This window comes from Symphalangus syndactylus, chromosome 5 (genome assembly GCF_028878055.3).
Source record: "Symphalangus syndactylus isolate Jambi chromosome 5, NHGRI_mSymSyn1-v2.1_pri, whole genome shotgun sequence".
NCBI lineage: Eukaryota > Metazoa > Chordata > Mammalia > Primates > Hylobatidae > Symphalangus > Symphalangus syndactylus.
Genome location: NC_072427.2, coordinates 28,178,981 through 28,204,692, shown reverse-complemented (window position 1 = coordinate 28,204,692; position 25,712 = coordinate 28,178,981). Strand labels below are relative to the sequence as shown.

The window sequence follows — 25,712 nt, the reverse complement described above, 5'->3', positions numbered from 1 at the left end:
TTTTTATCTGTCAAATTGGCAGGGATTAAGTGATTAATAATTCCTGTGATTGGCAAGGGTGAGGGAATGGGGCATTTTGCATACAGTTTGTAGGAGCATAAATCGGCTCAACTTTCTGCAGGTTGATCTGGCTGTCCAGAACAAATCAAATCTGCCCTCTGCCTCAGGAAGTCCACTTCCAGAAACATTCCCAAAAGAACTACAGCACAAGCACACACAGATGTGCAAACCCAGAGGTTCCCTGAGTGAGGTTTATAAATAGCCAAATGTCAGAAACAACCTAAACGGCTGCCAACAGGATTAATAATTGGTGAATAATTTGCAGACCATCATACAAGGGATGTAAAAGGGTGGGGAAGAACTCTATGGAAGGACCTGGGATGATCCATATGACATTGTTAGGTAAAAAAAATCAAGTGCTGGAGCAATATAACTAATATGAGCCCATGTTTTTCCTTTTAAAATATGTTGATAAGTACATAGAAAAAAGTCTGGAAGGGGACATATCAAACGAGTTATCCGTGTTAGCTCTTGGGAGGAAAAGACTACAGAAGGGGCTTGAACTGCATGCTTTAAATACCGAGAGATAGATGGATAGATAGACGGATGAATAGATAGATAGATAGATAGATACATACATACATACATACATAGATAATAGGTAACATATAGAGAACATATTACCTTAATAATCAGAAAAATGATTCTGCTTAGGGAGAAAATACCTTCTGTGACTCCCCAATATTAAAGGGTGCAGAAGTAAGCCATTCCAAGCCCTCCATAACCCCTCACTGCCTCATCCCTGTTACCCCCACCTCCACTCTGGCTCCCCAAAGTGCTCTGGGTTCCAAGCTCATGAAGCAATTTTCTATTCCCGGTTCCTTTCACAGCTCCACGCCTGTCTCTCAGCTTTGTTCACAGGCACAAAGGCCCAACCCGCCCTGTCCCATGACCTCCTCAGCCTGGACTCCGCTGTGAGAGAGCCAGAGGGGGGAAGACGAGGAACCCTACAGCACTCCCAAAGACCAGGACTGCTGCCCCAGACCCCAGCGAGAACTGCCAGGTCTCTGTCCTACGGACAGCCTGCGGCAGCTGGGGGATCAGGAAATGCCCTTGATTGTGGCCTGGGCAGGCTGGCTGCCCCTGGCTCCAGGACACCCGCAACAGCCACTGGAGGCAGCTGATCTGAGGAGGCCAGGGTGAGCCCAGCAAGGAGGTCTGGCCAGAGGAGGAGGGAGACTGGGGGTTCAGCCCCCCAACTTGGGTTGCCAGATTTGGCAAATAAAATTGTATGTGCCATGTAATATTTGAGATATATTTACACTGAAAAATTATTTGTTGTCTATCTGAAGTTCAAATTTAACTGGACAGCAGTATTTTTTTTCTGGCAACCCTAGCTGCTACCCCATCCCATCCCTTGGGGGATTTGGCACCAGGCAGAAAGCCTTCACCTGGGATGTCCAGGAGTGGTGGAGAAATGCCCTCTCTCAGGCCCACCACAGACGGGGACTGAAAGTTGAGACAGCTCATTCCGGGTGCTGACGGGTGTCCCACAGAGAGCTGGGAACTTCCAGAGTTAGCGCCATCAGGAACTGCACTGGGCAGCGGCAGTGAAAAGGCAGGTGACGGCAAAGGGAGCTGAACCTGGGATGCAAAACTTCTGCAGCCAAGGCACTCGGCAGGTGTGTGGCGCAAAACAGAGCCTGCGCAAATGCAGACAGTGAGCATGGGACAGCAACGCTGGGGTTGCAGGGATCGTGTGTCCCAGTGCCTCTGAGCATCCCGGGGACACAGCCTGGTGAGGAAGAATGGCTGAGGGGTGGCCTTCCTTCTCAGAGGTCAGGAACTCCTCCACAGGAGGCCCCTCTGCTGCCGGGGCCTTCAAACCCCACACTGTGTCCCCCACCATGGCTCCTGGCAGAGGCTCATTTGCTAAAGGCCAGCCTGAGTCGGGGGACCTGGTCCTCACACCCAGCACCTCCCACCAAGCACAGAAGCATGAGGCAGGGTGAGCCTGCCTCACTCTCCCCTACCTGGGTCAGATGGCGTTGGGAGGCAAACAGACTGGCCTCTGGGGGCCTGGGGTGTGGTAGCCTGTCCGTCGCGGTCCCAGCATGCACTGTGCGGGAAGAGCAAGAAGGTTAGTGGGGCAAAGATGGGGCTTCCTGCTACCCGGGGTGAGGCCCACCTCAGCACAGCTCCCCACGATGGATCCCCATTGCCCAGCCCAGCGGGGCTCAGGTGCTGCCTCCTAGCACAGCACATGCTCCTCAGAGCCATCCCTACCCACTCCCCAGCACCCTGGAGTGGCCAGCCCTTAACGGATCACACCCTCAGGAGCATGAACTCCCTGGCCTGGCATTCAAGGCCCCGTCTAAGCTCCTAAACTTCTCACTGTCTCTCCATGTACTCCAAAGGTCAGCCCACCTCTGCAAGTTTTGTTCACGTGCACAGATACACAGATGGACAACCCCACCCCATTCTCTCTGAAACTCCCATTGCTACCAACAAACGTGTCCCCTGCCTCCTGGAAGCTTCACCTACATGTCCTCAGCCCCAGCACCCCTCAAGATCCCCAGCAAGGTCCCCAAGGACCCCATCAGTACCCCCAGCTCTCCCACCTCAGCCTGTGGTCTCTGGCAGCTGACCCCCCTTGGGAATACTCTGTGACACCCCGATCCACCCTTCCTCATTCTTCACTACACCCCCATCACTCATCCTAGACATGGCCACAGGTGCTGTCTCCCTTCCTCCCTCCTCCCAGACCATCCTGCCCACACCTGTGCTTCAATCACCCTCTGCCTACGCCCTCAGTGGCACCCACCACGCCCAGAGGAGAGTGAAGCCCCTTAACCTGGCCCACAGGGCACTGCCCAACCCAGCCCTGACCTGTGGGCCACCCTCACCTCCCCTCCAGACCACATGGCCACCTGCCACCTCCTCAGAAAGCTCTGTGACCACCTCCTTCTCATGGTCTCCAATGTCCTCCATAGGTCACCCCTGAGGAAGCCATCCTCACCGTGTCTCACTGCCCTGACAGACTGACTTGTTATTTGGTTTTCCTTGTTTCAATCGTCCCACAGCAAACTTTTTCCATCAGGTTTATTGAGGTATAATTACCCCACAGTAAAACTGACCCTCTCTAGAGAGCAGTCTATGAGTTTTGACAACTGCGTGTGGCTGTGTAACCACTATGGCCATCAAGGTACAGAACAATCCTTTCACCCCCAAATCCCTACATGCTGTCTCTTTGTAGTCAACCCCTCCCAGCCCCTACCCCTGGCAACCACTGATCTGTTTTCTATTCCTGTCATTTTGCATTTTCCAGTGTCATACAAATGGAGTCATCTACACGTAGCCCTCTGAGTCTGGTTTCATTCACCCAGCATAATGCATTTCAGATTTATTAATATCTGTGTTGCCTCTTGAATCAGAATGTCTTTCTTTTTTGTTGCTGCGTAGTACTCCGTTGTTTATCCATTCAGCAGCTGAAGGGCATTTGTGTTGTTTCCAGTTTTTGGAGATTATGAATAAAGCCACTATAAATATTCACATACAGGTTTTTGTGTGAATGTAAGTTTTTATTTCTCTTGGTTAAGCACCTAACAGTAGGATTGCTGAGTTGTGTGGTAAGCCTATTTTTAACTTTATAAGAAACTGCCAAATTATTTTCCAAGTTGGCTATACCATTTTGCATTCCCACTAGCAACCTAGGAGAGTTCCAGTGGCTCTGTACCCTTGCCAACACTTGGTATTAGCCATTTTCAAAGTAAGTGTAATGATATGTAGTGGTATTGCATTGTGGGTTTTTTTGGTTTTTGTTTTTGTTTTTCTTTAAGATGGAGTCTTGCTCTGTCACCCCGGCTGGAGTGCAGTGGCGCCATCTCGGCTCAATGCAACTTCCACTTCCCTGGTGGGGAAGTGATTATCCTGCCTCAGATTCCTGAGTAGCAGGGATTACAGGTGCGCACCACCACATCCAGCTAATTTTTGTATTTTTAGTAGAGATGGGGTTTCACCATGTTGGCTGGGCTGGTCTCGAACTCCTCACCTCAGGTGATCCACCCGCGTCGGCCTCCCAAAATGCTAGGATTACGGGTGTGAGCCATCGCGCTCGGCCTGCATTGTGGTTTTAATTTGCATTTCCTTAATTACTAATAATGATGAGCACCTATCTGATTTATTTTTTTAGTGCCATCACTATTGGAGATTAACATCTTAATTTAATTATTTAAATTATTTACCTATTTATTTTCCATCTCTTCCATCACGTGTGAAAGCAGAGACCTTGGTATTTATTCCCCCAATACCTAGAATAGCATCTGGTACTGGATAATGATGATGACGATATTGGTGGTGATGATGGTTGTGGAGGTGGTGATAGCTAACATTTATAGAGCCCTTAGCATTTGCCTAGCACCATTCTGAGCGCTTTACTCATAGTAACTCACTTATTCCTCACAACCACCCCAAAAGACAGAGATGCTATCAATACTCCCATTTTACAGAAGAGAAAACTGAGGTAGAGAGAGGCAACTAGCCCAAGGTCACACAGTTAATAAGGGGCTGAGCCAGTCCTTGATCCCAGGTGTCGGAGTCAGAACACCTGACTAGGTCCTTGGCCAAGCCCTAAATGCAACACCCGTGGAGGGATCCATTGTGCTGGTAAACTCTGTATCTGGAAGCTCCCTGATTAGCTTCCCACTAGAATCCATCCTCTTCCTCACCTTCCGGACAGTGTAGATGTGATCAGGGTATTACACAGCCCATAGCAACCACTCGATATGCCCCAGGTGGAGAGAATAAACAGGAGTCACAGCCTTGGCTCTTCTGAAACCTGCCTCTGAAAATGGTCCCACGACAGCCTTTGTACCAGAGAATTTTATTGCTCACTGAATGTCAGCACATTTCCTTGGCATTTCCTCAGCCCCTTTAGAGTTAGTTGGGCCGTATGAGAAGTTCTGCCCAACGGGCTGTGAACAAAAGCAATACGTGTCATTGCTGAGCCAAAGCATTTCAGAGCCCGTGCGTAACCTCATCATTGTCTCTTCTCTGCCATGGTGACTGGAGGTCACGTGTTCTGGAGGGGGCTACAAGATGATGGAGCTCCTGGCAGCCTAGGTCCCTGAGTTGTTGTGTGGAGCAGAGCTCCACTACCCTGTCCACATCCCACACCGGGCATGGAATGTGAGTTCACGTGGTAAACGGAGCAAGGAAGAGATCCTTTGTTGCAAGAAATCACTGAGAGTTCAGAGAGTACCGGTTAGTGCAGCACAACCTGGCCTATCCTACAACATCCCCACTGCCCCTTTGTGGGCAGGTCACCTTGCTGCATTTGCTGTTAGAACATGTCTGGGTGACTTTCTGAGTGAGAGAACTAAGCCCCATTTGGGAGTTTCTAAGTAACTAAAATTTCAGTGGGGGCAGAATAATCTCAGTTCCCAAGTTCAAGAGTTCCCTATCCATGAGGAAAAGGGGGAGCTTCCAGGCCCTGCAATGGGCTCCACCAGCAGGACCTTCCCCACATGCAAAAGGGAGGTGTGAGCTGAGGCAGGTAGTGGCATCTCCATGAGAGTTGGGGCCTATGCCTACATTCGAGGGCCTGAACTTGACTTTAGAGCAAAGGCTGGGGCATCTTCAGAGCTTTATCCTTGACTTGGGTCCAGGACCAGCTCCCAGAAAGGCTCTGGGACCCTCCACTCATCTGTCCACAACTCAGGGGGATAAGGATAACTCCCACAGGGCCTTGGAGCTGCAAGCTTAATTGCCGGTTTATATTTTGAACTCACTGGTGTTTTACTTTGGCAATTATCACCTTAAATGTTGTGTGTTCCTGTGGGATAACACAAGGAACAAGGAGAAGAGGCTACCCCTTAAGATAACAGGGGCACTAGCAGGCGACCCAAGGGAAAGCCCTTCCTGTTGATAAATGCCCCTGCAACTTCTCACTTTCCCCAATAAGTAAGACTTGGCTGCAGTGGAATCCACCCACCAAGAATCAACAGGTGTGACTGATCCAGGGCAACTGAAAACAAAGTCATACCAGGAAACCAGCAGTCTCTGCTCCATTCTTTGCCTTGAGCATCTATCTACTTGGGAGTTAATTTTGATGATGAGAAATTCAAAATGGTACACTTGGTCATTTCTGTGGGTTTTTTTTTTCTTTGTAAATGAGACCTGTTTAATTGGGTGCAGGCTGAGGTTTGCACCCTGTTTGAACACCTTTTGCATCCACCATCATGGCCATAGCATCTGCTCAGATAGGCTTGAGATAAGGAACTGGTCAGGGATGCAAGGATGGCTCCTGGCTAGAGTGGAGTTGGCTAGGCTGGGGTCAGCTCAGACCCTCAGCTCCAAAGTCCACCTGAGCATCTCACTCAGGGAGGAAGGGGTTGTAGGTTTCGACTTAATGGTCTAATTCACAGAGGCCCAGGCAATGTTGGGATGAATGCACAGGCCCTTGGAAAATGCCTGACAAGAATCGCTTTGAGGGAGGAGTCCCTGAATGCAACATGAATCGTTTGCCCTTGAATGGTTTTTGCTGATTGATTGGGCTTTAGTTCACTGTCTGCCAAGGGTGTAGGGGGCTGAAAACAGAGGACAAAGGTTCAGAGGCAAATGGTGAAGGCAGCGCCTATGGGAATGGAGGAAGAGCTGGCACAGGAATGAGGGGACAGGTGGAGGGAGGGTGGAAGGGAGGGGAGTGGAGGAGGGAAAGTGGCAGACACCCAGGTGAGGGGTGAGCACCATTGCCGCTGTGGCTGTTATAATCATCACGGTCCCCATAAATCGCACCCAATGAGCCCCCTGGGCTAAGTGCTTTCCTTCTGCTAACTCATCTGCTTCCCGCACATGCCCTCGAGGCGGGTACCCTGACCATCCTGGTTTCTAGGATGGGGAAGCTGAAGCATAGAAAGATGAAATGTCTTGAGAGGAATGGGGTTGTTTCAAACCCAGGCAGTCTGGCTCCAGCACTCGTCCCTAAGAGTCCCTGATAAAATCGCAGTGATGAGGTTGGAAATGAATGGAAGCTCCTCCTCGATGCCATTGGCAGAAATTCTGTCTGTGGGTGGTCAGATCTAAGATGGAGAAAAATTCCTCTTTCTGCCACTTATTAACTCTGTGACCTTCAGCAAATTACCTACCCTTTCTGGGACTGGTTCCCTATCTCTAATGCCACACTCATATGGCAATAGAGATTAAAGTGTGTGTGTGTGTGTGTGTGTGGTGTCTCGTACAGTACTTGGTAAAGAATAGGCACTTCACAAAAACCAGACACCCACGGGGCCACGGTACAGAGGCACCAATCTCCAGAATTTCTAAGCATGTACATATGTGTGCATGTATGTGCTCCTATGTACATGTGTCCCTGCCAAGGTGACCACTCATGTGCACCTGCATGCATTTCCCTCCCTAGTCCTGTCCCCAACTAAGGGTGGTGGTGGCATCAGTCACATAGCCCCCCCCAAGCCAAACACCCAAGCATCACTCCAGAGTCCTCTCTTTCCCTCTTTCACCTCGCATCCTATCACCACAGTCAGCCAATTCCTGAATATTTCTCAAACTCATCTTCTCCCCAATTCTCCCCACCCCCTTCTGGGCACAAAGGTCTCAGCTGTTTCCTATCCTCCTGCCTGCAGTCCGCCAGCCACCCCCATCCACACAGTGGCAATCAGAACGGCCTTTCCCAGTCACAAATATGACCTCATCCCCGCTCCACTTAAAACCCGCCCAGGAAGCCTCGCCAGGCCAGACGCGAAACTCCGAAGCCCTGAGGAGCAGCCTGACAGATTTGACTAAATAAAGATCTAAAGCTTCTCTATGGCCAAAGATACCACAGACAAAGTTAAAAAAGACAAACAGCAGACTAGGGAAAGTATTTCCAACACACAAGACAGACAAAAGTTTTTAAATTCCTAATGCACTAAAAGCTCTTTTATATCAATAAGAAAAAGGCAAAAAGAAAAGAAAAATGGGCAAAGGACGTGAACAGTCCATTCACAGAGGAAGAAACACCCATGGGCAAAAACTGCACGAAAAGTCACTCAGCCTCACTGGGGAGAAGCGGAGTGAGCGTGGAGACCACAGTGAGATATTTTTCTAGATCGGCAAGTATCTGAAAGATTGAGAATGTTCAATGTGGAGGATGGTATGGGGAAACGGTCACTCTCAGATACCAAGGGGGCAGCATCAGCTGGCCCAACCTTGGGAAGAGCAAGGTTGCTATAAAAACTGAGCAAGCAGACCCTTCACCCCGGCCACTCGCATCTAGAAATCTATCCTGCAGAAAGGCTTGCGGGTGTCAGCAAGATATATATAAGGATGTTCCCCGAAGCATTATTTGCAAGAGTGAAAAATGGAAGACAATCTAAATATCCATCAACCCAGGACTAGTTACATAAATTATGCTTTGTACGAACAATGGAATATTAGGCAACGATTAAAAAGAACACGGCAGATCTGGGTGCCGTGACATTGACTGATGCCCACAATATACTGGGAAGTGAAAAATGGAACTGGTGGGGTCATAAGCATAATATGATTCCGTTTCCTTTTTTAGCAATACACGATAAATATGTTTGCAACAGCACAGAAAATGTTCTGGGAGGAAACATACCAGGCCAACAGCAGCAGGACATGGGCAGAGTGGGCTTTAAAGGCAAAGGGGGACTTTCCTACTTTACAGGACACACTTCTATATTGTTTCCGTTTTTTAATTTTGCTTGAGCAAATATTGCTTCTATGGTAAAAAAAAAAAAAATTCCTCCTCCTATAACCCCTCACAGGCTGCAGGACAAAGTTCAAACTCCCTGGCATGGCACCCTAGGATCCTGAGGACACAGCCTCTGGGCACCCCCAGCTCTGGTCTCCCCTTTTCCAGCCTTACCTTAAATCCAGACGCTCCCAACTCCCTTAAATGTCCCCCAAGCTGCCTCTAGGCCTTTGTCCTGTATGGGTCCCTCTTCCTGGAATGCCCTTTCCTGCCTTCTGTGCCTTGCCTTTTAAGTAACTGCTCAGGTGTCACCACCTTCTGGAAACTCTCCCCAAACACTCCCCCACACTCTGCCTTCATGGGCCCATTGCTCCTGTAACATGTAACAGTGGTGACAGTCGACATTTAGGAAGTGCACATTGTTCACTGGGGGCTGTGCAACGTGCCTTGCGTTATATTGACTCATTGAATCATCCTAGCAACCCTCTGAGATAGGTTTATTATCGCCTCATTTAACAGATGGGGAAACTGAGGTACAGAGAGGTTACATGACTTGCTCAAGCTCACACAGCCAGTAATTAGAGGGGGTAAGTGGACCTAAGCAGAGGGTCTTATGCAGCCTTCTACTAGTACTTAGCACACAGGGCTGAAAACCCCTGGTCCTTGTACCTGCCAGGCTCCAAGACTGGCCTGTGAGCTCAAAGCTGGGATTTGCCTTCCCCAGCAACTGCTCCCCCACCACTGCAGAAGCTGGGCATGGTGGAGGGTACACCAGGGTCTGCTGGGTTCAGAAGCCAGCCCCCGTCCCCAGCCAGCCAGGACTAAATTAGGCCCCTCGGGGCTGGTCTCCTGGGTGGGGGGCTGGGCTGGGTGTGGGGACCAGCCCCAAAACAGCCAGCTGACCCAGGACTGCCAAGGAAAGGGATGGGTTTGCAGTCTCTCCCCAGGCAAGGACCCCAGTGACCTCCCATGCACCTACTGTGTGCCAGGCCCAGGGGGCAACTGGCCCAGGAAGCTAGGGCAAAGAGACTCCCCTGCCCTCTGTGCAGCTGCCAAGTCAGACGCAGGGAGGCCAGAGCCTACAAGGCGCTGGGCAACAAGCTCGGGGCAGTGCCTGGGGAGGGCTCTGGGTTCTGACTGGGTGAGTATGCACAGGGTCTCCATGAAGGCAGTGGCACCTGGGCCCAGCCTAGAAGGATGGGGGGTGTGGGCAGATAAGAGTTGGGGGAGGGAAGCTCCAGGGGCCAGAGGCAGCTTCAGCAAGGGCCTGGAGGGGGTGGGTGTGGAGAGTAGGGGTGAGAGTCATTGGCTGTGGCTGGAGCAAGGTGGGAAGCTGCAGGGGCTGGCGTGGGTGGGTATGCTAGAGGCCTCTGGAGAAAGACTGAGGAGGAGCTGTGCCTCCAGCCCAGCAAAGAAGGGGTGATCTGTGGAGGAGGCAGCTTGACTGAGGATCTGAGGATCTGAGCTTGTCAGGCCAGCTCCGCCTTTGCAGTTAGCAGTGTGGCTGTGGCCTGCTTCCAGGACCTTGGCTCCCTCACCTGTGGACGAATAACCCAACCTCCCAGACTGCTGAGGGGACTAACTGAGACAGTGGTTTACGGCACCTGGAACCCAGGGAGGCAGTGGACATGTGTGGGTATGGTGCTTCCTGGGGATGTCTGCCTGTGTACCAGCGAGCTTGTATGCACGCATGCCCCTGAAGGCCTCCCGTCCCAGAGTAGGTATTCAAACACATAGAATCCTTGTTTAAAGTACAACTTTAGGCAGGGTGCAGTGGCTCACACCTGTAATCCCAACAGTTTGGGAGGCTGAGGCAGGAGGATGACTTGAGGCCAGGAGTTTGAGACCAGCCTGGGCAACATAATGAGATCCTGTCTTAAAAGAAAAAAAAAGCCAGGAATGGTGGTGCACCTGTAGTCCCAGTTACTTGGGAGGCTGAAGTGGGAGAATAACTTGAGCCCAGGAGGGTGAGGCTTCCGTGAGCCATGAACGCAACACTGCTCTCCAGCCTGGGTGACACAGTGAGACCCCATCTCTAAAAAATAAATAAGTAAAAGTGTAAATTCAAGATAATGGGATTTCAGACTCTTCCCCTTAAAGCAATGCAGGAGGCAGAGCCTCATGATCCTGAGCAGGTCCCTACCCTCCTGGGGCCTGGGCTTCCCCAGGTGGGTGGTGGGCGGCTGTCTGGGTGGCTTCTCCAGCCCGGCTATTCGGAAGCAGCTGGAGCGTGGCAGGAGGGCAATGGGTGTGAGTGCCTGGAAATCCAAGGAGTGGGACCCGGAGTGGGGAGGGGAAGGTGAAGGAGGCAGAAGATCCTCCTTCCTGGGCTAGTCCCAAGCCCTAAGTCTGTGGTTGGAGGCCTCAGCCTGATGTCCCCCGTTCCCCGCCTAACTGAGGCCCTCTCCACTCCCCCTGCTCTGAGAACCTCAACTGTGCTGGAAGCCCTGCCCCAGCCCTGGATGCCAGGCTGACTGGCCCAGACTCCCCTGACTGGCTCCCCTGCTCCCGCCGATGCCCAGGCTATGTTCACCCAGGCGAGAGTGGAGGAGTCATAAAGAAGCCCCCAGCTCCTACTGCAAGTTCACCCCCAGCAATACCAGCGTGCAGGCCTTGGGGCAGGCAAGACCCGGGAACATGCCCAGCCTGGCTACTTCAAGCCAAGGGGCATCAGGCAGTGCCTGTGCTTCTGTTTCTTCTTCCATGGAATGGATACACGTGCCTCCTTTGCAAGGTGTCATCATCAGCCCTCTCACAGGTAAGTCCCTTGGTTCACCATGAGCTGAGGTGGTCTGGGGGGTCACAGTCAGTTATGCTGGGAGAACACTTACCCTAGACTCCCTAAACTGCCCATGGGCACCATCCTTGCCTCTTCGGGGACCCCATCGCAGCCTCCTCACTGGCCCCTGCCTCCAGCACCTCCATCTCTCACCTGTTGCCAGAGGAACACTCTGAATGCAGAGCCATGTCCCTGCCAGTCCCCTGGGTTTCCCCTACCTCAGCTCTGATCACTTGGTGCTCTCATCACCTGTTTGCTTGTGCCCCCACTAGCCCTGTGGGCAGGGATCATGGCTGATTCATCTAGGCAATTCCAGAGCCTAGTGCAGGGCCTGGCACAGGAGCCTTGCCCAGAGACAGCAGACTTGGTAGTGGGAATGGACAAACAGGGCCATTTACCCCTTCTACCCTGGTACCTGCTTTCCTATTGGCATATCCACGACAACGCTGAGCTCAGTGTGGGGCCAGGGTCAGGGCTCGGTGTAGGACCAGGATCAAGGTTAAGTCTGTTCAGGATCAGGGCTCAGTGTGAGGCTAGGATCAAGGCTCAGTGTGTGGCTGGGGTCAGGGCTCAGTGTAGGACCAGGATCAAGGTTCAGTCTGTTCAGGATCAGGGCTCAGTGTGAGGCTCAAATCAAGGCTCTGTGTGTGGCTGGGGTCAGGGCTTAGTGTAGGACCAGAATGAAGGTTCAGTTGATTCAGGATCAGGGCTCAGTGTGAGGCTGGGATCAAGGCTCAGTGTGCAACTGAGGTCAGGGCTCATTGTAGAAGCAGGATCAAGGTTCAATCTGTCCAGGACCAGGGTTTAGTGTTGGGCTGGGGTCAGGTCTTAACGAGGGACATTTTCTGTCCCCCACTGTGAAAAGCCCAGGACTCTCTACCGCCTTACCCAGGGCTTTGACAATTAACATAACCTGCCCCCCAGGGGCCAGGGCCTGTCTCCTGAGCCCCTACTATGCCTGCCTTCTATCCTGGTTAGGCTGGTCCTATGCTCCACTCCAGGCAGCTATGCTGGGATTCCGATTCCCTCTGCCCTAGCAGAAGTGGCTCAAGCAGGGAAGCTCTTCCTTGCCTCCCCACCTAGCCTTCAAAAACACAGCGAGGACAGTCAGCCTTCTAGCGTGGATGCACTCCCAAGCCAAAGTGAAAAAGTGGGTTATCCACCCACTGCCCCATTCTATTTGCCCAGGTGATCCAGTGCCAGTGGAGGTAAACCCAGGTCTGGCTGAACATGAAAGTGAAGGTGTTGGCTGGCCCATGGCAGCACTGAGATGCACGACCCAAAATACCTCCTCCCGTCACAGGGCCTGAAATCCCTTTTTCCCAAAAGAGGGAAGCAGAACAATGCTAGTCCTGACCTTTGGAAGGCAGAGTGGGCACTGTCCTGGGGCCACCACCATCAGGCTTCAGTTTATCCTTGCGGACAGGCTCAACCCAGAGGCTCCTTGCTTTTAAGCCACACTTGCCGACGCTCCTGTCTGAAACCTCCATCCTGGTTCAGTTTTCAGCTCTCCGAGGGCATGGGCTGTTGGATCCCTGGCCCTGGGTGACCTAGGTTTGACCCAAGCCTACTCACTTACAAACCTCAGAAACAAAGGCCAATTCAGAGACTGGCCTGGATGGACATCAGAGCTGGGCTTGCCTCTGAAGACAGCAGGGCCAGGGCAGGAGGCGGCACCTGCCCCCGAGCCTCCCAACCGCCCAGCCAAGCCCCCCACTGTCTCTGCTACTCTCAAGCAGAGGGTCAAGTTGGTCTGCTGGCAAGACACATGGCTCTCATTTTAATTAATTAAAGAAAAATCTAATCACTGCATTAAACTTCTCATTACTCCACTTGAATACCCGTTAAGTAAATTTAATTACCAGAGGACTGGGTTTCCCAGCCTCTTTCATTAGCTTCTGATAAGATGGGGAGAGGGAGGGAAGAGGGCGGGCAGCAGAACAATGCTAGTCCTGACCCTTGGAGGGCAGAGTGGGCACTGTACTGGGGCCACCGCAGCAGGTTTCAGTGTTCCCTGGGGACAGGCTCAACCCTGGGCCTGGGGGAGACCCTCCCACCCGAGCTGCCCCTAGGAAAGCAAGGGCCTAGCATTTGGCTGCAGTCAGCACTGAATGCTTCATTTCCCGCCACTGTTGGTTATTTATACCCCACCTCCCTCCAAAAGAATTGGAGGCTGCTGAGAACAACAGAAGCAGCACATGCTGAAAAACAAAGGAAGAAATCAGGACAAAGGAAAAATGAGAAAGAAGAAGCCAGAGACAAGGTTATTAAGCAACTGCATGCCACAGCATCCTGGGCACTTATCAGAAATAGGCCACAAACCGAATATGAGCTTCCTGGCAGTCAAGACAAAGACAGCAATGCACTTTGGTGCTGGGATGCAGTGACCAGCAGAGTATGAATGAGGCAATGCACACTGGGCCTTGGTCTTTCATCTGTGAAAGGGTGGAGCTGGAAGATGGACTAATGCAGAAAACCACAAGCCGGGGCAGTCAGCAGAGGCTTCCTGGAGAAGAAGAGACCTGAATTGGGCCTTGAAAAGAGAGTGAGGAAGGGCATAACAGGCAGGGGGAACTGCAGGTGAAGGCTGAGAGGAGAGAAGAGGAATTACTAGAGGAGAAGCAGCAGAAGCAGAGGGCAAGTGCAGAGCCTGGGTGTGGAAGAGGTTTCTCCAAAGGAGGGGCCAAGGTCCCATCCCATCACCAGCCCCCAGGCTGGCTGCCAGCTCCCTAAGGTAGAAGGCACCGGCACTCTGGGGCAGGAGGAGCAAAAACCAGAGGAGAAAACACACTCAGGAGGTCCAGAACTGTCCAGGCTGGGACACAGGTCCCGCCTCCCTGCGCTAAAGGGTGGGCTGCCCAGACGCCCTCTATGGCTGGTGTGCTACCCTGTCCCCCAGCTGCCCAGAGGGTGGGCTGCTGCAGCTCAATGCTCCCTCTTTTCTAGAGAACTGCCCTCCACAAACGGGGGCCACCTTACCTGGGCAATCCAGGCCCTCCCATGGATGGCTCACAGCCAATGACTGATTGATACAGGGGCCCAAAAGCCCGACCTCCTTGTGGGGGGTGGGAAGGGTAATTATGTGTGTGAATTATGTTCCAGGGTCCCCTGGACCAGCCCAAGGCCCATCTTTGCCTGCGCTATCATTCCTACCCCAATTTCTTCTCTTCCTCCCTTTCCCTGAGGCCCTGCCCTCAATACAGCTCATGTACACAAATCTTCATCTCAGGCTCTGCCTCTAAGGATTCTGATCAACAATACACCCTTCTAAGCACAAACAAAAGAAACAAACAAAAAAACCAAACCAGCGATGTCCCAAACTTCCTGGAGGGGGGAGCAAGAAGGGGAAGGGAACAAGGATTTACTGAGAAACTGCTAGATGTCAGTCCTTTCTGTACATCATCTCAGGTAGTTCTCGCAGCATCCCTGCCAGGTGAGGTTCATTATCAGGTGAGAAAACTGAAGCTCAGAGAGGCATAGAGATTTGTTGAAGGACACACAGCATGTCCACATCCATCTAAGACACCATCTAGAATGATTATTTGTTATTTGCCTTCCCTAGTTGGGGAGGGGTCTCCTTTCTCCTGTCAGCAGGATCCCAAGATTCCTTTGGGAAACACTCACCCCTCATTCCTGGTCACATGGTTGGGGAAGGACAGACACTGAGCCCCAGCCCATCAGTGTTTCTAAGTCCTGTGGACCCAGTTAAAGGTTCAGGATGAGCTGAATTGAGATCAACTCGAGGACTTTCATTTGTTCTATCAGGGAAGATTTTGTCTCCACCCCCAACCCTAGTTCTAAACCTAGAAGCATGTTACCACAGAAACTGCTGCCAGGCATCTTTTGACCATGTCATGCCAAATGCCACTAAGCATGGAGCCATCACCAAGGAGAGGAATGAAGGAATACAGACAAAAACCAGGTTCTGGTTGCACTGTTTGACTCACTGGATCAAGCCCTGCCTGAAGCCCATCTTACCACTGAACACTTTGGTTACAAGAGCTGACAACTTCATTTTAATGAAGTAGGGTTTGTTTTAGTTTTTGTAGTTTGCTACTTACAATCAAAGGGACCATGATAGATACAGTGTACAGAAAGGTATCCCTTTCGTTCTGGGGATCAAGAAGGCTTGGATATCTCCAGGAGCCAGGGAATGGGTAGACAGGGGATGCCACCTACCCTGACTGCTGCTGTGTCCTGCTGGGTCCCAAAGCTTGAGGAGTCCCCTTGGCCCAGGCTGGGGTCAGGAGTAGACTTGGGAGCTGGTCCAGGAGCTGGATAGAGTCAGAGCCCTGGAGATGCAGGCTGAAGGCTATGTAGCCCCACAGACTCAAGGTAGCCAGGTCATGGTTATAAGACCCCTAGAAAGGAAGAGAAATAAGAGTGAGTAGTAGGGTTCACAAGGGGCCTGAGGGGTACAGGAAGTAGGGCAGATGGTGGCCACACCTTGGTGAAGGTGAGACCAAAGGAAGATCCCTGGAAGCATCTCTAGACCAGCACTGTTCCACAGAACTTTCTACCACGATGACAATGTTCTGCCTCTGCACCATCCAATATGGCAGCCACCAGTCATATGCGGATATTGCAATGTGGATAGTGTGATAAAAAAAAAATGACTTTTAATTTTGTTTTATTTTAATTAATTTACATTTAAGTCTAAATAGCCACATGTAACCAGTGGCTACCCCACTGGACAACACAGCTCTGGATCCACCCTTGCCTGCCTCCTGGCCACAGTACATGGGAAAAACTGAGGTCCAGAGAGGAGAAGGGATTTGCCTGAGGTCACACAGTGAGAGCGTGGCAAAGGCAAACACAGTTCCTCCAACTCCCAGCCCTGACCCTCCATAGCACCCATTGCCCTTCCCACCACGGCCTCGTGTTTTCCCATCATGCCCATCGCCAGCAGAGTGTCTTGCTGTCCTGATACCCATGCTGCCATCCCTAGGGAAGGGATGTCCCTGGGGAAGGGTGTCAGGCCACCCTTGAAGGGACCTACCTCCTCCAGTCACTGCCACTGGACCCTCCCTCAGCCCCTCTAGCAAAGCAGCCCCAATGCATGTCCTGAGATTGTCCCGGAAAACTGTCACTCAGAAGGGAAGCCTCTTGGGCACAGAGCCGTTATTTATAACAGCAAGACACTGCAGGCTGCCTAAACACTCCATAACAGAGATGACGGAGTGATTCACGGCACCCCTGCCAAGAGAGTATTACACAGCCATTAAAAATGATCAACGCAGAGACCGGTAGTGACGCCGAGTAATGTTTTCGTGACAATAACGAGGGAGAAGAAAACTGACAAAATGAGTGCAGGTCGAGGTTGGGTTGCAGGGTGTACGAGGCCCACTCCCATCTGTCACCTCCACCCACGCTGCGGCATCACAGGGTCCCGATTACAGACCCATTTTACAGGAGGAGCAGGTGCTCAGAGAAAGCAACCACATGCATGCTCCTGGCTCCATGGAGAGTGTGGGCAGAGTGGGGCTTGAACCCTTGATTTCTGATGCCAAAGACAGACTTCTACAGCTGCCCTTTGTGCCATGATGGCAGCAATACGGCTGCCCTTTCCTTCTTACTTACTCATCTTATGTAAACACATATGTACATCGTACTTATTAAGTGCCAGGAACCTTCCTCAGCACTTCACAAATTAAAAGTTAACTCATGGAATCTGCACAACAACTGGGTGAGGGAACAATGATTACCTCTATTGTTTGGACGAGGAAACTGAGGCACAGAGAGGTTAAGTAACCTGAGGCCACTTCTACTTCCCAAATATTCTGCAAGGTCTAGTACTGTCATCACAGGAAGAGGACAAGGGGGCAGGGAGGGAGTGGCTGTTGCCATGGAGGAGTGGAAACACAGATGGAGAGTTTTTCTCCTTTTTAATTTCACGGCAATCTTTTGTATGGCAATTGAATGCAGAAAGTTCAAGAAGTAAAATAAATGTAGCAAGGAAAAGGTTTTTTAAAAAACAAGCACACAAACAAAAATTAAAACTTATCAGATTGAAGTCGCGGATGCATCCGAGAGACCTCGACTGTGAATGTAATACACCTCCCAGCAGCAAAACTCTTGTCCCTAGGCTTTTCTGCCAATTTCCTGACCTGAGACCACTCCCTCCTGCCTGGGTGAGATCCTCACCTCCGAGGGCAGCAGGGAGCAGCCCTGGGCAGAGGTAAACTTCAATAAACACCTCCTGGCTCCCTCCCGCCTCCGGGGCCCCTGCTGCCTACAGTGCTCCAGCCACCGGCAAGTGCTGAACCTCAGGACGCCATGGTATCCAGGCCTCTGCCTCTAGCCCCAGCCAGCCCTATTCCACAGGTGGAGCAACGGAGGCCCAAAAGGTGAAAGACTTCACCAGAGGTCACACTGCTACTGAACACGAAACGCCTGTGTGTGTGCTTATGAGTGTGCATGAACATGGCCCACAGGGACACGTGTGTCTCCTACGCACGCAGGGCTTCAGGCCCAGGTGATTAAAAGGGCAGGTGATTCCCAGCTTACATACCCACGTGCACGTGTGCACACACACACACGCACACACACAAAACTGTCATATCATTAACTGCTACTACAGCCACAATGGCATCATCTGCTATTTCTTCTTGTTTTCTGTGTTATTTTTCATTCATCATCAAATACTTATTCGGCACTTACTATATGCTAGGTATATTATAGGGGCTAGGATTCACTGGGGTATAACACAGACAAGTTTGGTACTCTCATGCGGACAGGGGATACCAATGATAAGTAAATAAATAAGCAAATACATAAACAAGATAATTCCAAAGAGTGACATGCAATAATGATCGTAAAACCTGGTAATGTGAAAGAGAAGACTTGGGCTGGGGCTGGGGGGTTACTCAAGCTAGAGCGGCAAGGAAGGTCTTTCTGAAGCGGTCGCAATGGAATTTATTCTGTGGGAAATGAAGCTGCAGCGGGAGGCTGGGGCCCTGAGGGCCAGGGTAAGGGCTTTGGATTTCATCCCAAATGCAATGAAAAGTAACTGGAGGGTTTTAACCAGGGAAGTGCTATGATGTTTTCTTCATTGTTAACAGTTCTCTAGAGCTGCCAAGTGAAGACTGAACTCAAGGGGATCAGGCCTGGGGCAGAGGACCAGTGTCACAATCACCCAAGGACAAGAAGACAGGCTCAGCCAGGGTGATGGCACAGAGAGGGAGGAAACAGACAGATTCGGGCAGTGTGTTGTGGCAGAACCAGCTGGCTGATGAGCTGGATGTGAGGGGGTGGGGGTAAGAAAAGGAGAGTAATGAAGGAAGACTCGTAGAGTTTCTACCATAGACAGGGACTGCTTTCACAACCAGACTCCACCCCTCAAGAAACCTCGGGGGCCTGATCAGGACTTCCGGTCTCTGATGAACAGACTTGGCATGTGTGTGTCCAGAGAGCAGAGCTAGGCCTAAGGAGAAAACATTCCAGGGAAACAGATCTCTGTTCAGCATGAGAAGCAGTGAGCTTCCTGTCCTTGGAGGTATGCAAGCAGAGGTCTAGGGACCATGTGTGTTGGGTGGGGATTTGCACTAAAGGGGGAGGTTGATTTCTGCCATGAGTTTCTTTAATTCTGTCAATACATGAATCAGGGCTAGATTGCACGGATTGAAGCGGGTGTTACAGAGAGTCAAGGGAAGGCAAGGTAATGTCCAGCATAATAGTTATTATTATTATTAGGACTTTACAGATCACAGAACGCTCCCACTGGTTCTCTACCTGGATCTGCAGCCCACACTGTGAGGCAGATAGGGCAGCATGATCAGCTCAGTCTAACAGATGAGGAAACAGGCCCAGAGAGGGGGTGGGATCAGCCCAGGGTTCCACAGCACATCAGCCTCAGATTCTCTGCGGCCTCACACCTAGGGACCTTCTTCTCCCTCATCCCCGGTAGTCACCCCGCCACCCCTGCCCCGGAAGACGCAGGAATCTCCCCACTCCACCCAGGCTTCCATCCAGCTGCCAAGACTCCCATCCCTGGAGGTTAGAGGCACTCTTTGCCCTCTGCCCCAAAACTTGAGAGGGGGTTTCAGCCTAGAAGATTTCTTCCCTGGTTACACAGGCCCTGATCCTCCACTCTGTCCCCCTTTACCCCTGGTGGTTTTGCCACAGCCCCTTAAGTTGGTCCCTTCAAATTAGACCAGTGCCAAATAATAGGCTTTGCCCAGAAATGAAATAAAGTAGGGTCCCTCCCACGAGGCGTCGTTCTTACCCCACACCTACAGCTGCTGTGGGCCAGGGGCAACCAGAGCCCACCTGACCACCTTCTGACCACCTTCCCCTTTCCTACCAGACAGGCAGAGAGGGCACCTGGGCAGGTAGGAGTGTCAGGAGATGGGGTCTCCCCAGGGGGCCTGGGATTGCCAGGTGGGGAAGCTGCCACCCACTGGCACTACATCATACACTGAACACTCGGGATAATCTTTTTTTTTTTAATTTTTGACCAGCAGTTTGCCCTGACAGACCCCAGGATAGTCTTGAGGGCCAAGTGGGAGCATCTCACTTTTCAGGTGAGGCAGTGAAAGCTGGGAGAGATTAAAGAACTTGTCCAAATTAAAAATATTAAATGGAAAGAAACAGCTTGTAAGTGCTGGAGCCAGAATTTGAACCCAGGGCTGACTGATTCCAAAGATCTGGTTATGTCCCTTGCTCCCTGCTGCCTCGTGGAAGTGCCAGGCAGTTCAAAGAGGCAGCCCGGTGAGCAGATGGGGTGGGCAGGGGGAGGCAGAGAGAGGTGGCGGTTGTGGGGTGGGAGGGAGAAGGCGAGACAAAGAAAGGACAAAGAGAGCAGCAGAGACAGCTGAATGGACAGGGGAACCCTGCAGGGCCAGAAGAAGGCAGCTCTGGAAGCCACCCTCCTGATCAACGCAAGGCCTGCAAGGCCACCCTGGTGCCATCTGCCCCTCAGATCTAGCCATTAGTGTTCCCTGGGCTCATCCCCAGATGCCCAGGCCCAAGGAGCCCCCAATCATTGAGAGTGCTCCCCAATCACTAAAGGCATCCCCCACTCGTTGAAGGCCCCAGGTCAGGCCCTGTGGGCCAGCCCTGGGGCAGGGAAATGGGTTGAGGGAGTAGAGGGGCCAGCTCTGGCCCTGGGCAGGGCCATCTTCCCAGCTTCCCCCTGCCCCAGCCTGGCTGGAGTGTCCAGCCGCCCAGGCTGCCCACCATGCCGGCCGATCTGTGGCTGAGCTCTGGGCCAGCCAGGTGTTCCCGAGGCCGGCTGGCAGCCCAGCACCATCAGCCTGTCCCCAGAGCATGCAAGGTTTAAGCAACAGCCTTTCCATTGAACATTTTAGAAGAAAAATATCTTTTTTTTTTTTCAAGAGAGAGAAAGGGAGGGAGGAGGAAACTGGCAAGGGAGGAGGAGGGAAGGAGGAAGGGAGAAACCTACCCCATCACTGCAGTGAAGGTCACAGGCACCGGCACAGGGCAGGCTGGGCAAGGAGCCTTTAATCTGGGAGTTCAGGCTGAGGAAACTACACGCTTGAAGCCGGAGTACATTACTGCCCTGAATGATCTGTCGGCTTCTATTAGGCTAAATATCTCTGTATAATGGGGAATTATCCTCTGAAGAGGCAAACTGCCGGCCTCTCCAGGGAGGGGGCGGTGGGAACCTCGCATCGTGAGGGCTCTCCCACGGTGGGGAGGGGGGAGCAGGACCGACTCAGAAAGCCAACCCCATCCCACACCCCCACCCTGGAGAGTCACAGCCAGCAGCTGCTTTGATGTTTGTGGCGGGTGCCCGCCTCCCTTCCCTCCTCCCCAGACTCTCCTCTTCCTCCCTCCATAAGAGCCTGGAATGATGCCAGACCTGGGTGGAGACCTGACAAGGCCACTGGTCAGCCAGGTGACCCCAGGCAAGTCCCCGAGACTCTTGGAATCTCTGCTTTCCTGTCTCTTAGATGGAGCTAATAATACCCGCCCAAAGGCTGGCCATGCCAGGGGTGAGTGTGAAGCTGGCATGGAGCCCAGCACAGAGTGGACAGCCTGCTCTGCCCACCGCAGAGGGCCCCCCCTCCTCCTCATCCTCACCGGCTCACCCAGGGCACCACCACCTCCTCCAGGAAACCTTCCCTGCCCCCTATCTCTGGGTATCTCCCACCCTGGGCACCTACAGCCAGAACCCCACCTCTGGGCCCTCTGTTTCCAGTGGCTGAGTAGGAGCTTCAGTTTTAGGAAACTCCCCTGAGCAGAACAGACCCCTCCTCATCTTCCCAACCCCCACCCACACACTCAGGACTGGGCACCTGGGCCTGCCCCAATTTGCAGGCTTGGAGGCAGGGGTTAGGGTGATACCACAGGCATGGGCGGGGCCCACGGAGCGGTGACACTCATGGGAAGGTGGTCAGCACCAGGGTAGCCGGGCCAGGAAGCCAGAAATCCCAGGACGGGGGTCTGCGAGAGCAGGGTAATAGCTGGACCATCAGCAGGACTGGCTAAGGCACAAGGCAGGGCTTGGGGCCAGTTCAGAGGAGCAGAGAGGAGGGCAGGAGCTTGAGGCTGCAGTGAGCTGTGATCATGCCACTGCACTCCAGCCTGGGCAATAGAGCTGGGGCTCAGTGCCAGGTTCCTGGTGCAGGGCAGCGTAGGGGCTGGAGCAGCTCAGGCCAGGAAAGGTCTTGGGGGTCAGGTGGGGGCAGAACTGACTTGTGCGTGTGGGCATGAGGGTCAGATGATGGTGGCAGGGTGGGGATCAGGGCACAAGGTGACAAGGTTCTGCAGACCCCAGGCTCTGTTCTCAGGGCTCCTATGCCACCCTCAACCTGTAGTAAATCCCTGGAATGGTTCAGAACCCCTCGCTGCAGATGCAGCCACTGCTGTTGCAGGGCCTGCAGATGGGGACAATTCCAGGGCAAGATGCCTAGAGCCCAGTGGGACACACAGAAAGGAGGCCAACTCCAGGACAGGTCAGAGGCACGCTGTGTTGCCCACTCCCCTCGGTAGGCCCAAAGGTCCAGCCCAGAGTTCCCACAGCCTGGAGGAGCTGCCAGTTCACTCATTCACTCACTCATTCATTCAGCAAATGCCCTCTAATGCTTTCTGTGAACTAAGGGTACAAACACACCTGAGCAGGATGTGGGGTGGAGCATAGGAAGGTGAGAGATGACAACTCGGGGGCTATGTGAGAGCAGGAGCCTGAGGGGCTGTGGAAACAGGGTAGGGGGCATCTGATCCAGGGCTGGGGTTTGGGAAAGGCTTCCAGGGTGAAAGGATCTTTGAAGGGGTATTAAAGGAAAACGAGTTGGGTTTGGAAGCAGCGGGGAAGGGCACCGCAGACTGCACCAGTGACAAGGCCCAGTGGCTGGAGAGGGAGGCAGCCCCCTCCTTCAGGCAGGGCCTAGTAGGCACCACGAGGGATGGAGCTCTTATCCTAGGAGCCAGCAGGAGCTTGAAGTTCTAAGTGGGGAGTACCCAGAGTCCGGATTCGTGCTTCAGAAAGATCATTCCAGCCGCCACCTGGGGGAGGATGGATTTTAGGCAGGCGGAAGGACAGGAGGAAGTGAGTTAGGAATGAGGCAGTGGCCAGGGGAGAGGTGGGGTACAGCAATATAGAGGAGGGCGGATGAGGGAGGGTTCTGGGAGGTGGAAACTGCAAAGTGAGGACGGCAGTTATAATCCACAGTGCCAGCGTCCCACTGAGCATCCCCCACGCCTTCTGTCCAAACAGCATCTTTAACTCTGTAAAAAATCCATTAGTTACTTTGATCTGCACAACACTCAGGTGAGGCAGCCAGGCCAGGAATTTACCGCTTACTTAGTTCATTAATTCAACAAGCATGTGTTGAGTGCCTACTACGTTCCAGGCACCATTCTGGCCCACCCAACAGAAGGAAAAACTAAGACTCACAGATGCTGCCCAATTTCTACAGGAGTGACCAGGACCTACTACTGGTTTGGGAACCCCGATGCCCTGCATAGTTGGGGAATGGGTGGGGTCACATGCCAGGCAGGAGCTGTGGAAAGGGAATGCCTGACAGTGGGGCTGGCTCATGGTCCTCCGGGGCAGGGACGAGCCTCAGTCTGGAGGAGAAGCACCTCTTCCTCTAAGGCAGGCATGAGAAACCAGAGAGACATAGTGGGGTGGAAGGAGGCACAGTCACGGAGAGAGGCTGACCTCCATGGGCTGGAGGCTGGAAAGGGTGAGGGGACACAGATCAGGAATGGGAGGGCCATTAGGCCCAGCAGACTGCGGGCAGGGCCAGAGGGTGAGAAGGGTCGGGTGAGCACGGCAGGAGGATCGGGAGCGGGTCTGCCTCTTTGAAAGTGCCTGCAGTGAGAGGGGAGAGGTGGAGGCAGAGTCCCTGAGTCCCTGTGGACAAGAGCAGGCCCCTGGACTGCCCTAGTGGGTGCCCCGTGCAGTGGCCTCAGGCTGCTCTGTGCTCAATGGGAGGCTACGGAGCCGAGAGAAGGAAGAACTTCCTCAGAGGTGGCTCCTAAGGGCCCAGGGATGTGTCAGGAAAGGCCAAGGGCAGCCTGACTGCCTCCTGAGCTCACGCTGCCACGACAGGAGCTGCTGGTCAACTCCTTCTCTCCGTTTCCCCCAAGTCCAGCCCTATCTACTCCTAACATTAGCATTTGCTGCTGAGGACCTTGGTAGTCCCCTCGCTTCCCTGGGCCCCACTCTCTTCATTAGCAAACTGGGGTGGCTCCAACCTCACCGATGGTCAGGAAAGCACTAGCCCAGACCCCGCGCACAGTAAGTGCATACTAACCGTCATCCCTACACACAGTAAATGCATACTAACCATCATCAGCACACAATAAGCACATACTAACCATCATCCCCACACACAGTAAGTGCATCCTAACCATCCCTGCACATAGTAAACACATACTAACCACCATCTGCACACAGTAAGCACATACTAACCATCATCTCTGCACACAATAAGCACATACTAACCATCATCCCCATACACAGTAAGTGCATACTAACCATCCCCGCACACAGTAAGCACATACTAACCATCATCTGCACACAGTAAGCACATACTAACCATCCCTGCACACAGTAAGCACATACTAACCATCATCCCCACACACAGTAAGCACATATTGACCATCATCTGCACACAGTAAGCACATACTAACCATCCCTGCACACAGTAAACACAAACTAACCATCATCTGCACACAGTAAACACATACTAACCATCATCTGCACACAGTATGCACATACTAACCATCATCCCCCCACACAGTAAGTGCATCCTAACCATCCCCGCACACAGTAAACACATACTAACCATCATCTGCACATAGTATCACATACTAACCATCATCCCCACACACAGTAAGCACATACTAACCACCATCCCCACACACAGTAAGCACATACTAACCATCATTCCCACACACAGTAAGCACCTACTAACCATCATCCCTGCACACAGTAAGTGCATACTGTCATCTTTGCGCACAGTAAGCACATACTAACCATCTTCCGCACACAGTAAGTGCATACTAACCATCCCTGCACACAGTAAACACATATTAACCATCATCTGCACACAGTAATCACATACTAACCATCATCCCCACACACAGTAAGCACATACTAATCACCATCCCCACACACAGTAAGCACATACTAACCATCATCCCCATACACAGTAAGCACCTACTAACCATCATCTCTGCACACAGTAAGCACATACTAACCATCATTCCCCCCCTCCACCTCCCTGGTGGCAGGGCCCCTTAGAGCCCAGTCCTCAGCATCCCCACTGTCTCAAACACACTAAGTGCTCAATTAACTTTATGGGCTGAGTTTACCTGCTAACCAGCTGTTAGCAATGTGATCAGGTCAGAATTCTGCCCATTGGACCCAGTAGGGAAGAGGCTAAAGGAAGGAGGACTTGACAGATGCCTCAGGGGGCAAGGAAGGAGTCAGCAGAGGCCAAGGTAACAGGGATGGCAGAGGCCCTGCTGTCACCACACACATTAGCATTCTCAGGTTTCAGGAGGTGGCTGGGGAACCAACAGAGGGGAGGGCTGAGGGCAGGGCACTCCCAGGTAGAGGGTCCCTGGGCAGATCGGCCTCCTGCCCATCAAACCTGCTCCAGGCCTCCTCAGGGCACCTTCAGCCCTGAGAGCTCCTCCCCCCAACACACCTCTCCCTATCTTGGAATCTATCCCACTGTCTACCAAGCTCTCCCCTAACAAGAGCATCGCAGAGAAACTGAAAAAAGTCAGAAGGAGATGCCT

The 25,712-nt window shown here is 52.4% G+C and overlaps 1 protein-coding gene across 3 annotated transcripts in view; it reads right to left on the bottom strand.

The window, feature by feature from the left end:
- LINGO1 (leucine rich repeat and Ig domain containing 1) overlaps positions 1-25,712 on the bottom strand; it is a 205,778-nt gene that overhangs the window by 61,936 nt on the left and 118,130 nt on the right. For 2 of the 3 annotated variants that reach the window (XM_055277598.2, XM_055277601.2), the window contains 2 exons: positions 15,672-15,853; positions 2,034-2,119 (listed from right to left, as the gene is read on the bottom strand). The gene's annotated coding sequence lies outside the window, so the exon portion shown is untranslated. The remainder of the gene's footprint in view (positions 1-2,033; positions 2,120-15,671; positions 15,854-25,712) is intronic. The other variant, XM_055277603.2, reaches the window with a different exon arrangement.